The following is a 16,907-nucleotide window of genomic DNA, read 5'->3' on the forward strand; positions in this document are numbered from 1 at the left end:
AGAATCCCCTGTGACCATTTGAAGAGCTGGGTAATGTGCAGGTTTTGCCCTGTCTCACATTAATTAGATTGCTCTACAGAGGCTACTTTTTTTTTCCTGGAGGGCTGCCTAATGACATTGTAAAGAGCAGAAGTGGTGGTGCAACCATTTAACTCCTGCATGGTTAATTAATGATACAGAGGCAGCAGAGCTTGAAATAATAATAATAAAAATAGCCCCTTCACTTCGCTGCAAAGCCAGAACAAGCTGAGGTGAAATGGGCAGGTGGAAACCCAAACTGTAATTATTTGCTGTGTTTGCAGTTGGTGCAGATTTTGTTCACACAGGGCGTGTTTGGGTCTTTTATCTGAGGGCAGGGAGAAGGGAGCCTCTTAAAGCTGCTGTCTTGTTCCCTCACTTTATTCGCACTCTGGTACTCCCCTTAATGAGTGCAAGAGGGGATTCATCGTGTGGAATAATAATCTGAGTATTTGGTAGTTGAGAGCAGCTTCCCATGACAACTGTGTACATGATCATGAAACATAATTGCTGTTGCTTCTCCACTCTGAATCTGTTTGTTTGATTTTCAAGGCATTTTGTACAGCTTTGAAAAGCAATGTTCTCTCTCTCTCCCTCTCCCTCACTCTCTTGCTTTTGCTTCTCCCTGCAACCCCTGTTAATGCCATGTTTTTGACAGCTGATTCTTATATTGCTGATAATGGTTCTTACTCTTCCATGGATCCATTTCATGCTGCCTCCAGGTGGCATGGAAAGAAACTGCATTGGTATCTTCTCCCAAGCCATCTCAGCCATTCTACAGGTACTGGGGCAAAGTAGGAAATGGGCGGGTGGGAACTGCCATTTCCATGCTTCTCAGAAGAGAGAAGTCCACTTGCTAGTTGTGGATCATAACAGAGGCCATAGAGCATTCATGGAGAAAGCCGTTTAGGTTCAGTGATGTGTTTTGGTGGATTCAACCATTTAAGGAGGAGCTGGAATCCTCATTGTGCTCATTCAGTGCCCATTAATGCTAGCCAGCATGGTCAACAGTCAGTGAAGAGAGAAGTTGTAGTCTAGCAACTGGGGTGGGGATGAGGGGAGTGGCATTCTGGCAATTCAACCAGAGTCCATACACCTTGTCCAGCATGAAGGAGGGACAACAGCGATATCTTATCAATTTTTGTAGAATTTTTACTTGTTTTCTGTCCTTGTCTTACTTACATACGGTACCCTCTTTCCCTTTCTTTTGAGGAGCATACTCAGAAGATTGATACATTTTACTGGCCCCTCTTCTGTTGATTTAAAAAACCCCCAACAAGCTCACATCTAAACCTATTGGCAGAAATATCAAGGAGATTTAAGGTTTATGTAGTAACCCAAAAGATTAAAGCATTGAATCAATAACGATTTATATTAGTAGCATCTTCTTCTTCGGCGAGCACTCGTAGCCAAATAAGATTGTCTTCCATGATCACGGTCTTAACAGTGAGTCTGTAAGTGACTGTGGAGGCCAATTCTGGATCCACATGTCCTTCCACAGTGGGGACATAGGTTTCCGAGCTGGAGTTGATCATGGTGAGGGTTTGCCAAATGTGCCTTCCTCTTAGAACGTTTCTCCTTTCTTTCTGAGTTTGAGCGTCTTCAAAGTCTATGACACCTTTGGTAAAGGCTGTTCTCCAGTTGGAGCGCTCAGAGGCTACTGTTTCCCTATTGTCAGTGTTTATACTGCATTTTTTAAATATTTGCCTTAAGGAAGTCTTTTAAACTCTTTTGCTGACCACCAGCATTACACTTTCCATTTTTAAGTTTAGAATAGAGCAGTTGCTTTGGAAGATGATAATCAGACATCCGAACAACATGACCAGTCCAACAAAGTTGATGTTGAAGAATCATTGCTTCGAGACTGATAATCTTTGCTTCTTCCAGTGCACTGGCCTTAGTTTGCTTGTCTTCCCAAGAGATATGTACAATTTTTGGGAGACACCATTCATGGAATCTTTCGAGGAGTTGGAGATGGCGTTTATAAGTGGTCCATGTTTCACAAGCATACAGTAAGGTTGGTAGTACAATAGCTTTGTAAACAAGCATTTTGGTTTCCCTGCAAATGTCCCAGTCCTCAAACACACTGCACTTTAGTGGGGAGAAAGCTGCACTCACAGAGCTCAGGCGATGCTGGATTTCAGCATCAGTGTCAGCCTTTGTGGAAAGATAACTGCCCAGGTAGTGACCAACACTTTCCAGTGTTGCACCATTGAGTTGGATTTGTGGCACTGCAGAGGGGTTGTTTTTGTGCTTGTTGGTGCAGCACTTTGTGGTTTTTTGGATGCTGAGGGATAGACCAAGCTTTTCATAAGCTTCTGTGAAGATATTTAGGATGGCTTGGATGTCATCTTCTGAGTGTGCACACACTACATTGTCATCAGCATATAGAAATATGGCAGTAGTTTAAGTACTAGCCAGTGCTACCCTTGTGGATACATCTAAGTGGGGAATATTTCTATTTGCTCTTTTAACAGCACCATTGTGAATTTGAATTCCTGGGCATAGATTTTGATAGTGTACTTCAAATGTGGGATTAGATGAATTAATCATTTAAGATACATAAACTTAACAAAAAAGTATTTCTCTTAGTTGCAAGTTTCTTCTTTCTCATTTGCTGTTAGAAGAAGAGTAATGTTGCCAGACTACCATTAAGAAGGGGCTGTGGGAGTAGTGTTGTTGAGAGATTGTGGACCCGAGTTATGTGTTGCAACATCTGATATTCAAATAATAGTTGAGAGATAAGCTTCTAATTTAGGCAAGTCACTGTCTCCCTCAGGGAGCCACCCGACTGCCATGCAAAATTTGACGAAAATTATAATACTGGCCTACTCCACAGGGTTATGGTGAGGATTATAGATATAATATATATAACGAAACCACATGGGGAAATGCCCACATAAATGCTAAAGTTTATTTCATTGCGGCTTGCTTTTCTGAACTTTGACTATCTATATTATACTGTGCTCTGTTGTGCTAGGTGTCTATCCTGGGAGATTTTTTTTCCTGCAGCCTTGCATGGATCAGGATTTACACCAATGTGAATGAGAGTAAAATTGGGCCTTTAATTATCTTTCTCAAAGATAAAAAGGTCTGTTGACTTGGAAACCATGGATAAAAGCATAAAGCAATTAGTGGAGACAACATGGAGGTAATTCCTAGCAATGTCTCTAGGGGGAAAAATGTTTGGCTTCAATGCACAAATTGTTTATGTACATTGCCCTGAAGTTTCTACTTCTGTACCAAGAGAAGACTGATAATAAATGCTGTAATAAAATTCAACCCCCCCTCCAAAAAAGGCCTCAAAAATTGGCAAAGAACAAGCAGACATACACAAAGTATTAGTCTTGTGTATTAACAGACCTCTACATCTCATGTGTATGGTTGGGTAGACATGATAATCTCACTTTTAAGATCACACAGATTAGCAAGGGAAGTCGTTTGCAGGAATGTGTGAATACTTTCCACAGATATTTCTGCTTTACCAAAAATATTTCATATTCAGGGCATTTATCCACAAAAGTGAATGCATAATTTTCAGAAGGGTGGCATTTTTCAAATGTTTTTCTCAGTTCATATCCTATCATAAGATCAGCCCCTTTCAAAATATTAATTGGTTTTCTCTGTGTTCCTACCTTTCCTTGTCCAAATGTTGTCTGTCTTGCTGCTGCAGATGACATAAGACTGTTACTAAAAGAGCACTTTTGTGTTCTGTTGACGTATTTTTTTCCTTCCCCCCCCCCAATCCACAACAACAGTTTGGAAACATGCAGTTTTATTTGGGATGCTAATCTGTAGTTGTAAATATCTTTATTCTAAAAATTGAACCCTAGAGGTACACATGGCATCTGCATCCCTAGACATTTGGGAATTGAAGAAGGAGAAAGTTGGTTTGTTGAAAACCAGATGCTTGTGAAAAGTTGTACAAAGTCACTGGTTCTCATTGGTGGAGAGGGAGCCTGGCTCAAGATTAAATCGGGTGTCTTCCCATAATTGGGCAAGTTGTGTAACTGTCACTTCTCTATTCAATGTATTGAATAGGGTTGCCGGACTGTGGCAGCCAACATATGAGTGTCATTTATCAATGATCATCTGAACCAGCTCTGAAAACTTTGCTATCTATAATGCACTTCACATTATGTTGTGTTCTTGGCTTTGTATAAAAACTGGTTAACTTGAAGGCCTGGAAAATGCAGCCATATTTTTCTCAGTGGGTGGCATTCTGGATTGAGATACCAGTATATGCAGGGTGAGTTAGAGTAGGTTAAATTTATCCCCCCCCCCTTGTTGGTTATAACAAATGTAACAAAATGCAAAGCTCACTCTTTGACTGTTGCAAGTAAATCCTATCACAATCCCACATTGAGGCTACTAGCCTTTACTCACTTACCTGGAAATAATCCCTACTAAACTCAGTGGGTCTTGTTTCTTGTAGAAAGCAGTAGAGGTATGGGGATATTCCAGAGTACAGTGGTACCATAATTTAAGACCGTAATCCATTTCGGAAGTCCTGTTTTAAAACAAAGCGGACTTAAAACAAGGCATGCTTTTCCATAGAAAGTAATTGAAAATGGATTGATCCTTTCTAGACAATGAAAAACACCCCCTAAAACAGCAATTTAGCATGAATTTTACTGTCTAACGAGACCATTGATCCATAAAATGACAGAGATGGGTTGTCAAGAGGAGATTTTTGGATTTGTGAGACACTGGGGAACATTCTGGAACAAGCCAGACCTGTACAAGAGAGACAGACTTCTCATTGGCCAGGATGGAATTGGGCTACTGATGGTTTAAATAAAGAAGACTGCAAAGCAACTTTTAAGCTGATTGTAGGATGAATATATTTCTTTCTTATGACGATCTTGAACAATGGGGCATACCTCATACAATAAATTAAATATACCTAAAGAGTACAGGTTACTGGATGTGTACAGTGGAGTTTTACAGTATTTTCTGTTTTCACATGCATTGTTGACAAAGTTCATAAGGAAAATCTATTTTGTAACAGAAATAAAGATTACAGAAGTGCATTAACAATGTTAGCGCTAAATGTAAGAATGAACAGTCGTGTCGTTTTACCCAGCAACACTTCATATGACAAATTCCATAATAGATTATGAATCAATGAGAAGATCTAAACTACTATCTGGCAGAGCTCTTTTAATGGCTAATAAAAGATGCTTTTTGAGTCGAAGTATGTAAAGAACTGTAGACTCAAGCGTGAGACTGCAATTGTTCATAATGAAATAAATTGGTACGCTAAGCTCTGCAGGGCTGGTGGAACCATTTACGCTGTAAAAAAGAAGAGGAAAAGAGGTGAATTACTCTGTTTTCAGTGTACTACTTTACTGCTCTGTGAGGTAGTGGGAAAGCATAAAGGAACCTGGAGTGTGAAGGTTATAAAGCTTTGCAATTTCTTCATTGAGTTCTGACTACTTCTAATATGTAATTCATTTGTTACCATTTTGCTTGAGACACATGTTTATGTGCCATGGGTGGGGCACCTGCCAGGCATATTTCCAAGGTTTTCAAAGCCAAGGGCTTTCAATGCCCCTTGCTCTGTGGGTCCCAAGCTTAGGAACCCCATGCAAAGGATTTTGACAGATGGGCATGGCAACGCACCTGTCTGTCGTGTGACATTATTATGACATCATAAATATTTGGATTAAAAAAACCTTTTAAACCTTTTAAACAAGGCCTTTGGTTGATTTGATTGACATCCTATGCCCTTTTAAAATGTGGTGGATTTTTTTTGGGGGGTGGGGTATTGGTTTTTTATTTTTATTATGTATTTTGTGGTTTTATATTTTGATTTTATTCTGTAAACCACCCTGAAATCTCCAGGTATTATTATCATCATCATCATCATTATTATCATTATAATGTATATCTAGCCCTATACCCAGGGGCCTCAGGCCAGTTCACAGAACAGGGTGGTATAGAAATTCAATAAATAAAATAAAATAATCCAGAAATAATGCTGGCTTTGATTCAGTCGCAAGGGGCACACATTGCTCTGAAGACCAGTTGTTGGAAAGGTAGGATGGAATATGTTTTAAATAAATAAATTTTCCATTGGGGCACAAATAAAAGATGAAAACTGTATGGGTCATACCCAGCGTTAGTCAAACTCTAAGTATATGCACCAAAATCAAATTTAATCCACTTATGTTGATGTGTTTGCTTTGACTATGACAGTTGGAAATCATCCTATGAGTGTCAGGGGTGTCCATCTGAATTTGTATCACTATCTGCATGATTCATTAATACATTTTTGTAATTAGGTGCCTGATACATAATTCAGGACCGATGACTTGTGTGAGCAAGCCATTACAGATCAAACACCAGATGTGCACATTCTGAACAGTGCAAAGACTGGTCCCTTGTTACTCCAGAGGGCAGGACTAGACATACTGGATTTAAAATACCTGGGATAGATTTCAGTTGACCAATGGTTGCAATGGTAAAGCACTCTGACAATGAGGCCAACTGCATACACGGCCAGTGGCTGTGCTGAAGGTTTTTCAAGCAGAGGTTGGATAACCTGTTGGGGGATGCTTAAGTTGTGGGTTTTTTGTTTTGTTTTTAAGTTAGCAGAAAGATTAGATTAGAGGAGTGGACCTTCAGGGTCCTCTGCAACTCTAAGATATCAGTGCAATCAGTTGAGTACCGTATTTTTCGCTCTATAAGATGCACCAGACCAAAGGGTTTTCTTGTGTGTGTGTTTGTGGCTGATTAGCTGCTCTCGCTGTGCAAAGGTCAGAGGGGGCAGGGTTTCTGTTGAGTAAGGTGATTAGCTGTGGGAGGAGCTTATCAGAGCTTGCAGGGCAGATGATCATCCAAATGTCATAGACCAAATGGAGCAAACAGCATGCAGACCTAGTGGTGGGAGGAAAATATCCTTAAATAAGAGACACGGGGGAATGATTAATGGACTTCAATGTCTGTACACTAATGCGCAAAGTATGGGAAATAAACAAGATGAGCTTGAGCTCTTGGTACAGCAAACTAAATATGACATAATAGGCATCACTGAAACCTGGTGGGATAAGTCCCACGATTGGAATGTAATAATGGAGGGATACAATCTATTTCAGAGAAACAGACCAGACAAGAAAGGAGGAGGAGTGGCGTTATATGTCAGGGATGTGTATACCTGTGAAGAGATCCAAGATTTAGAACCTCAAAGCCAAAGTGAGAGCATTTGGGTCAAAATTAAGGGAGAGAAGAATAACAGAGGCCTCATTGTGGGAGTTTACTATAGATCCCCAAGCCAAACGGAGGACATAGATGATGCCTTCCTGGAACAGATGGCCAAGCATGCAAAAGGAAGGGAGATAGTAGTAATGGGGGACTTCAATTACCCGGATATTTGTTGGATGTCAAACTCAGCCAAGAGCATAAGGTCAAACAGATTCCTCACTGGCCTTGCAGACAACTTCATTGTCCAGAAAGTGGGAGAAGCAACAAGAGGAACAGCCATTTTAGATCTGGTCCTAACCAATGTTGATGACCTGGTTAGTGGGGTAGAGGTGGAAGGATCATTAGGCGCGAGTGATCATGCTCTTCTGAAGTTTACTATACAGCGGAAAGGAGCAGCCAAGCATACTAGGACTCAATTTCTTGACTTTAAAAAAGCCGACTTCATAAAACTTAGGGAAGTGCTGGGTGAGATCCCATGGACAGTAATACTAAAAGGAAAGGGAGTTCATGATGGCTGTGAGTTTGTTAAGAGGGAGATAGTAAAAGCACAACTTCAGGCAATACCAATGAGACGGAAACATGGAAGGTGCCTAAAGAAGCCAGGGTGGCTATCTAAAGAACTTTTAATTGAGTTAAGATTAAAAAAGGATGTGTACAAAAAATGGAAAAGGGGGGAAACCACCAAAGAGGAATTCAAACAAATAGGCAGCACGTGTAGACACAAAGTCAGAAAAGCTAAAGCACAGAATGAACTCAGGCTTGCTAGAGAGGTTAAAAGCAACAAAAAAGGCTTTTATGGGTATGTCCGTAGCAAAAGGAAGAACAAAGAAACAGTGGGGTCACTCAGAGGAGAAGATGGTGAAATGCAAACAGGGGACACAGAAAGGGCTGAACTCCTCAATGCCTTCTTTGCCTCAGTCTTCTCCGATAAAGAAAACAATGCCCGACCTGAAGAATTTGGAGCAAACGATTCAGCAGAGGAAACACAGCCCAGAATAACTGAGAAGATAGTACAAGAATACTTGGCTAGTTTAGATGTATTCAAGTCTCCAGGGCCAGATGAACTGCATCCAAGAGTATTAAAAGAACTGGCAGATGTGATCTCAGAACCACTGGCAGTCATCTTTGAGAATTCCTGGAGAACAGGCGAAGTCCCGGCAGACTGGAGGAGGAGAAATGTTGTCCCTATTTTCAAAAAGGGGAAAAGAGAGGACCCAAATAATTATCGCCCAGTCAGTCTGACATCAATACCAGGGAAGATTCTGGAGCAGATCATTAAGCAAACAGTCTGTGAGCACCTAGAAAGGAATGCTGTGATCACCAATAGTCAGCATGGTTTTCTGAAAAATAAGTCATGTCAGACTAACCTGATCTCATTTTTTGACAGAATTACAAGCCTGGTAGATGAAGGGAACGCAGTGGATGTAGTCTACCTTGATTTCAGCAAGGCATTTGACAAGGTGCCCCATGATATTCTTGTAAAGAAACTGGTAAAATGCGGTCTTGACTATGCTACCACTCAGTGGATTTGTAACTGGCTGACTGACCGAACCCAAAGGGTGCTCATCAGTGGTTCCTCTTCATCCTGGAGAAGAGTGACTAGTGGGGTGCCACAGGGTTCTGTCTTGGGCCCGGTCTTATTCAACATCTTTATCAACGACTTGGATGATGGACTCAAGGGCATCCTGATCAAATTTGCAGATGACACCAAACTGGGAGGGGTGGCTAACACCCCAGAGGACAGGATCACACTTCAAAACGACCTTGACAGATTAGAGAACTGGGCCAAAACAAACAAGATGAACTTTAACAGGGAGAAATGTAAAGTATTGCACTTGGGCAAAAAAAAAAAAAAATATGAGAGGCACAAATACAAGATGGGAGACACCTGGCTTGAGAGCAGTACATGTGAAAAGGATCTAGGAGTCTTGGTTGACCACAAACTTGACATGAGCCAACAGTGTGACACGGCAGCTAAAAAAGCCAATGCAGTTCTGGGCTGCATCAATAGGAGTATAGCATCTAGATCAAGGGAAGTAATAGTGCCACTGTATTCTGCTCTGGTCAGACCTCACCTGGAGTACTGTGTCCAGTTCTGGGCACCACAGTTCAAGAAGGGCACTGACAAACTGGAACGTGTCCAGAGGAGGGCAACCAAAATGGTCAAAGGCCTGGAAACGATGCCTTATGAGGAACGGCTAAGGGAGCTGGGCATGTTTAGCCTGGAGAAGAAGGAGGTTAAGGGGTGATATGATAGCCATGTTCAAATATATAAAATGATGTCATATAGAGGAGGGAGAAAGGTTGTTTTCTGCTGCTCCAGAGAAGCGGTGGAGTCTCCTTCTTTAGAGGTCTTTAAGCAGAGGCTTGAAAACCATATGTCAGGAGTGCTCTGATGGTGTTTCCTGCTTGGCAGGGGGTTGGACTCGATGGCCCTTGTGGTCTATTCCAACTCTATGATTCTATAAGACACACCTAGTTTTGGGAGGAGGAAAACAAGAAAAAAAATATTCTGAATCTCAGAAGCCAGAACAACAAGAGGGATCGCTGCGGTAATTTAGTTGCAAGGTGCAATCATTTAGTGGGCATTCAAATGATGAGAAATCAAGTGACATACATGCATCTGCAAACTACCACACTGTGGGAGTGTGGTTTAGCCACTCAAATGCGGCTGCGCCAGCTCTCCCCACCACTGCGTAGCTGTTTTCCACAGGTCACCCACCCACCAATCCCTTAGTGCTTAGCCTCTTGCTTGACCTTGCTATGGACCCATGGTTGGTTGCCCTGCTTGCCCGGGGGGGCTGGTAGCTTTTTCCAATTGGCAAATTGGCACCGGCTTCTTGGTTTTTTCCGCCTATCTCGTAATAATTGTCACAACTTTCTTGGTATTTGGCGGTTAGGCATTGGAATGTGTTGTTGGTGTATGGAAGGGCAAGGTGTGGCCATTGCCTGCCCCTTCAATTAAGGGTATTCCGTTAAAGGAATCCAGTGGTCGTGGATCCTGTCCGATGTCCTGTGTGGCGGGGGGCCATGGCACGACCCCCGGTGACATCGGGGGAGAGCTTATAGTTGTATTTTCATCAACAGTCTCTCCCTACTGGTGGTTAACCCCTCATCAGACTCACCCCTCTACGAGTGGGTGGAGTCAAAATTACAGTTGTCCAATGCCTAAGCCGATACCTTCTCACTTGCTGTAATCAATAAAGTTGTGGCCTTTTGTAGCCCATTAACCTAATATCCTGTGTCCAAGTGTCTTTATTATTCCCAAGCGGGGGACGGGTCCTCGAATCACAATAAAGGCAGGATGGTTTATTTTGAAATCTCTCTCTCTCTCTCTCTCTCTCTCTCTCTCTCTCTCTCTCTCTCGATAGTCAACTGTGCATTTGAATGTCACAATATTATGTTTTAAGAACATGAAAAAACCAATCACATCCAGTGCTTATAAAGTAAGTTGAAAAACAATGCAATATGGAGAAACCCAACTAAAATCGGTCCTTTAAAATTCAGAACATTTCAAAGCTGTACTGCATCTTTGGGAGAAGAAAGTTCTTTTGACAGTGCTCAAGAAAGGGGATCCAATTTGGTACAAAACTATTTCAACTTTGTCCTGAATCTTTTGATGTCAGAAAAATGTGCCAGCTTAGACTTTGAAGTGAATTCCCAAATTTATCTATTCATCCATTCATTAATAATGGGTGTTACATGAAACCTCCATTTCCTTGCCAACAGCATTCCTCCTGCTGCTACTATGTATGAAAATAGTTTTTTTGTGTTCTTTCCTTATTGAGTCATCAGCATAATTTCATAATAATAGTAGAGGATCATATGGGATTTCATAACCTAATATACCAAATTGCACTTCCACAGCATGCAATAATAGTATCTTCCAATATATCCAACACTTAGTTCTTATTTATTTTACTTTTATTTGTGGAGTTATAGATCATCTTAGCATTGCTTTAGAACAATTTCCCCTTATATGCATATTTAAAGAAGACCTTTGTGCCCTTCCAAGTCTTCATATGTACAGTATATTATTTGCTACATCTTGTTCCCACTTAGTCATGGTCCCATTTTCTGGCATTTCTTCAATGGCCACTGCTTTATTTGTTGGGAAAACTCACAATAATGCCTCATCACACATTTTGCATTTTCAGATGTTACCAAAAGAGAGAGTAGAAGATACCATGAGCTAGCTGTTGCATGCCTCTAACACTGAGTTATTTAAGGAAAAGAATGGGCTTCTTTTCTATAGATGTTATATGCCTAGTTATATTACAATAAAGAACACCGTATTTTTCACTCTATAGGATGCACCGGACCATAGGAGGGGGAGAACAGGAAAAAAAATTCTCCCCCTCTCTGCTCAGTGCCCCTTCAGCGAAGCAGCAGGAGAAACGGAGCCCCTTCCATTTCTCCTCCCGCTTCGCTGAAGGGGCGCTGCGCAGGTCTCCCTCTCTGCTGAAGCCGGGAGAGCAAGACTCTTCTGGCTTCAGCAAAAGGAACCCAAAGCCTTTGGAGTGCAGCGCGAGGACCTGCTGCACTCCAAAGGTTTCAGGCGGCTATCCCTGAAGCCTGGAGAGTGAGAGGGGTCAGTGCGCACCGACCTCTCTTGCTCTCCAGGCTTCAGTGAAAGCAACACGAAGCCTCCGGAGCGCAGAGGGAGTGCTCCCTCTGCACTTTGGAGGCTTCGTGTTGCTATCGCTGAAGTCAAGGTGCCTGCATTCGCTCCATAGGACGCACATACATTCCCCCTTAATTTTTGGAAGGGAAAAAGTGCGTCCTATAGAGCGCAAAATACGGTATATTATTGTTAATAGTACTTATTTAGTGCCTACACTGCTAGCCACTGCAAATCAATAAAGCACAATAAAACAAACCACTCTGTCATTTGTTAACTGCACTTACAGTTTTATAATAGATAAATAATAGATAAAATTATTAAAGAAGAGAAAGAGGAAGGACAAAGAAAAATGGTAGATTAATTGATGGTGAAGAGGAAAAGTAAATGAGCCAGAAACAGAGAGGAAACTTCAGAATGTATCTCAAAAAAATAATTAATAGTAATAGAATATGCTCAGGCATGAAATGAATGTTGAACCAATGAGTTTTGAAGTGTTTTTAAGATATAAGGTAGGGCAGGTGCATGTCGTGGGTAGAATTCCTAAAACAACCATTTCCATTCTAAATGTCAAAAAAGCAAAGTTGTGTTCAGTGTATTAAATTATCAGTCTAAGTTGTTAAATGTATTGACCATGAAGGATAGAATGACCAGCAGAATTCTGAGATGGCAGCTTGCTACCCAGCAGCCAAACTACATTAATCATTTGAGGCTGGTGGTGGTGAGGTTGGGAACAACCTTTGGAAAGGTTTCCATGCCTAGTGCAGCAAATGTCTGTAGGGAATCCATGGCGAATATACTCAGAGTCAAGAGTGGATTTCATGCTCTTTATTCAGCTCATAGTGGTGAGGAGGAATGAAAGTCCCCTCAAAGTATCTGCTTTATATACATTATTTACACAATGGGCTGCACGTGATTGGCTAATTCCGGAATTCTCCTGTAGGCCAATCAGTTTGTGGATTCACTTCCATCTGGAGCTGGATTGGTGGCTCCTGCAGACCAATCATACTGCTGCATTGATCTAGGACCAATCAGACTGCAGCATTCTGAATCCTATTGTTCTGGGACCAATCAGACTGCTGCATTTTGGATCCTATTGTTCTAGGACCAATTAGGCTGCTGCATTTTGGATCCTATTCAACTCGGTACATAACACCTGGTATCCCAATACTCCCCCAAAAACCTGCCTCCAGAGAGGAGGTTGAAATTGGCTGTCACCTTGAGCCCCATTTACCTTACAGGATTGTTGTAAAGAATAAATGTGCGATGGGAGGGATCATGTACAACACCTTCAACAGAAAAATGGAATGAAGTAATATTTCAGCCATAATCTATCTTGAGTCCCTGTCAGGGGAAAAGGCAGGATATACAGTGGACCCTCTGGATACGAACTTAATTTGTCCTGGGGGTCTGTACTTACCCTGAAAAGTCTGTATCCGGAAGCGCTGCTTCTGTGCACGCGCGGAGCGCGCAAAGCGCTTCTGCACACACACGCATGGCGAAACCCGGAAGTATACACTTCCGGGTTTGCCGCGTCCGTAACTTTAAATTACATTACCCGAAGGTAACGTAACCTGAGGTACCACTGTAATGATAAAAACAATGATAAAAATAAATTAATAATTATGTAATTGGCTCAAGGTGACAGGTATATGACACATTTTTGTGCCTTGAGATCATACATGAGAGGGACACGGGTGGCACTGTGATCTAAACCACTCAGCCTCTTGGGCTTGCCGATCAGAAGGTCAGCAGTTTGAGTCCCCATGAAAGGGTGAGCTCCCATTGCTCTGTCCCAGCTCCTGCCAATCTAGCAGTTTGAAAGCACACCAGTGCAAGTACATAAATAGGTACTGCTGCAGCAGGAATATAAACGACATTTCCGTGCGCTCTAGTTTCCATCACAGTGTTCCATTGCACCAGAAGCGGTTTAGTCATGCTGGCCAAATGACCCGGAAAGCTGTCTGTGGACAAACATTGGATTCCCTCGGTCTGAAAGTGAGATGAGCGCCGCAACCTCATAGTCGCCTTTGACTGGACTTAACCGTCCAGGGGTCCTTTACCTTTATGTTTACATGGGAATTTACATGGGAGAAGCTTCTTGATGTAGAATAGGATGTCCCTATTTTCATTGGAGAACTGTTGGAGGGTATGTGACCCATCTCCATACTAGATCCTTTTTTTTTTTTTTTTTTTTTTTTGGTTACAAGCGACCAGGCAAGCTTTCATATGTTATCATTTTGTTACAGTGGTACCTCAGGTTAAGTACTTAATTCGTTCCGGAGGTCTGTTCTTAACCTGAAACTGTTCTTAACCTGAAGACCACTTAAGCTAACGGGGCCTCCCGCTGCCGCTGCATGATTTCTGTTCTCATCCTGAAGCAAAGTTCTTAACCTGAAGCACTATTTCTGGGTTAGCGGAGTCTGTAACCTGAAGCGTATATAACCTGAAGCGTATGTAACCTGAGGTATGAGAACAGAAATTGTGCTCCAGCGGTGTGGCAGCAGCAGGAGGCCCCATTAGCTTAAGTGGTGATTCAGGTTAAGAACAGTTTCAGGTTAAGAACAGACCTCCGGAATGAATTAAGTACTTAACCCGAGGTACCACTGTATTGTAATTATCATTATTATCTACAGAAATGAGCTCCCTATAAGTTCTTGTTTGTGGCTATGCATCTGCATGTGAAATCTCTCCTTGCTGTTTGCAGTTCTGAACAGTTTCTCAAAAGCAGAAAGGCTTTTAATATAGTATCCTGCTGCTCAAAATGCTAAATATGGAATTTCCCCCTCCATTAGTTTAGAAGTTAGCTTGTGTGCAAGTGCTTAGAAGTTGTTGTGGCCAGGCCATTTGTGTACTTCGCTTTAGTGTCTTTGTGTGTGTTCTCAAGCTTTTCCCGCAAGCTCACAATTGATCATGGCTGAGATGTCAAATACCTTGAGAGGACGAGGGAGGGAGAGATTGTTTAAAGATAGGAAATAAACTGCTGCACAAAGTGCACAGCAGGAGGCAAAAAGGGAAATTGAGTTCTAAAGCTGCTTAGAAACTCTAGCTTAACTGGGAAGAATGAGTTGGTTTGTGGTAAGATGAAGGGGTGCTGAACACTGTAGAATCACATTTATTCCTGTGGGCTGGGAAGCCTTCATTAGAAAGGAATATGTGAATTAAATTGTAAACAATTATGGAAGGACAAATGTCATAAGGCTGTGAAGAACAGGGTAGCTTTGTGCATGTGTGTACAAGGGCAGAAATGATAGAAGGTCACTCTCAACCAAGTCCCATTGAAATGCTTCCCTGATTCCCTCAGCTGTAAGACTTACAGAAAATATGGTTTTTGTCACCAGGGCAGAACTGTGGAGCAGAAGTACAGGACCCCACTCCACAAAGTGAGCAGCTTAGCTCCCGAAGAAAGCAGCATTGACTTATCACATTGTAAGGCAAGTAAACATATTGTTAAATAAGTTACATAATGCATATTACTTTTTGAATTGGAGAGGGGTGGCTGCAGGGAGGCTAAGACCATTAAAAGTCCAGAGTAAAAAATAATCACCAGAATCTCATGGTCTTGGTTTCCTGATGGGAAAGTGGTTGAACTTCGCCAGTCCTAAAAGAGATACTGTTTTGGAATGCATCAATAATACAAAATCATTGCAGTGTTAAGTCTGGAAGGAAGAAGCACGGTTATAATTTTAGCAGTGCTGTTTTCTAACATGTTGTCATCTCATAACTGCCGCAAAGCTGCATTAAGTTTGAGATGACATCCGCTCGCGCCCTTCTGCATTAATCATTCAAAGTGATGTCACCTTCTTGTTTATAGCTGTAAATCACACAGTCAGATTGTGACTGTTCTTAATCTAAAAAATCTACCAGGCATTTCCCTAAAGGCATATTAACAGCCTGGCGGGGTACTGGGAGGTGGTATTGCATGTTTGCTTGCCTACAGGGTTATTTAGCATGTGCACAGTGAGTGGAGTTACCAATTCTGTTGTTTAGTCATTTAGTTGTGTCCGACCCTTTGTGACCCCATGGACCAGAGCACGCCAGGCACACCTGTCTTCCACTGCCTCCCGCAGTTTGGTCAAACTCATGTTTGTAGCTTCGAGAACACAGTCCAACCATCCCATCCTCTGTCGTCCCCTTCTCCTTGTGCCCTCCATCTTTCCCAACATCAGGGTATTTTCCAGGGAGTCTTCTCTTCTCATGAGATGGCCAAAGTATTGGAGCCTTAGCTTCAGGATCTGTCCTTCCAGTGAGCACTCAGGGCTGATTTCCTTCAGAATGGATAGGTTTGATCTTCTTGCAGTCCATGGGACTCTCAAGAGTCTCCTCCACCACCATAATTCAAAAGCATCAATTCTAGGGTGTTCCAAAACTTTCTCAAAAAGTTTTCTTTCCCAACAAAAAGGCTTCTGCTTCTCTGTCTCTTCCAGTGGGTGTGACACTGGGATGACTGGAAGTGGGGGTGGGGCTGTATAGTCTTTCTTTCCATTAAGCATACATCCATTGCTCTGTAGCCTCCATGGCCACCCCTGTTTTTTGACCTGTGGAAGTCCCAAGATAGGAATTACATCATAATGTCTTCCCTGGGTTTAACTGAAGCATAGGAAGACAGCAATGAAAGGCCTAAGATCTGTGGCAGAAGAACAGCACATTGGAAAGCCTTTGATTCAAGCCATTGTCATCTCCTGGAAGCAGAGCTACTTTTCTACAAACAAACAAACAAACAAATGAGGTACCGGTACTGTGTACTGTTGTGTGCTGCCAGGAAAAAACCAAAAAGCGCACTGCTTATAGGAAACCCCAGCAAGGATGTCATTTGGTTTTCAGTAAATGTGCATATCCAGGAAGGCTGTAGAATGCAGTTCATAAGGGAGATGATTTGCTGAATGGGAAAAGGTGACTTATTAAATTCCTCTGCTACCTCAAAAGTAAAGTAAGTTGAACACACACACATCCAATGTATGAAAATATGTATAATGTGCTGATAACTACAATAAACTACACCAGGCTTCCTCAACCTCGGCCCTCCAGATGTTTTAAGACTACAATTCCCAGCATCCCTGAC

The 16,907-nt window shown here is 42.0% G+C and overlaps 1 protein-coding gene and 2 long non-coding RNA genes across 4 annotated transcripts in view; 1 reads left to right on the forward strand and 2 right to left on the reverse strand.

The window, feature by feature from the left end:
* Window positions 1-15,351, forward strand: part of LOC308594010 — a 30,482-nt gene extending 15,131 nt beyond the window's left edge. Inside the window, exons 2-3 of the long non-coding RNA XR_014011219.1 lie at window positions 10,596-10,670; window positions 15,187-15,351. This is a non-coding gene — a long non-coding RNA (uncharacterized lncRNA). The remainder of the gene's footprint in view (window positions 1-10,595; window positions 10,671-15,186) is intronic.
* The window catches only part of LOC308593732 (cadherin-10), a 419,208-nt gene that overhangs the window by 372,474 nt on the left and 29,827 nt on the right, over window positions 1-16,907 (reverse strand). The window lies entirely within an intron of this gene.
* LOC308594049 lies at window positions 4,633-15,469 on the reverse strand. 2 transcript variants are annotated; one of them, XR_014011265.1, is made up of 3 exons: window positions 15,393-15,469; window positions 13,266-13,430; window positions 4,633-5,313 (listed from the first exon to the last, which is right to left on the reverse strand). It is a non-coding gene; the product is annotated as an uncharacterized lncRNA (long non-coding RNA). The 2 variants fall into 2 exon arrangements; XR_014011266.1 differs by lacking the exon at window positions 4,633-5,313 and adding an exon at window positions 12,060-12,881 and having other exon boundaries at window positions 12,923-13,430.

Source organism: Podarcis bocagei (genome assembly GCF_964188305.1).
Source record: "Podarcis bocagei genome assembly, chromosome: 8".
Lineage (NCBI taxonomy): Eukaryota > Metazoa > Chordata > Lepidosauria > Squamata > Lacertidae > Podarcis > Podarcis bocagei.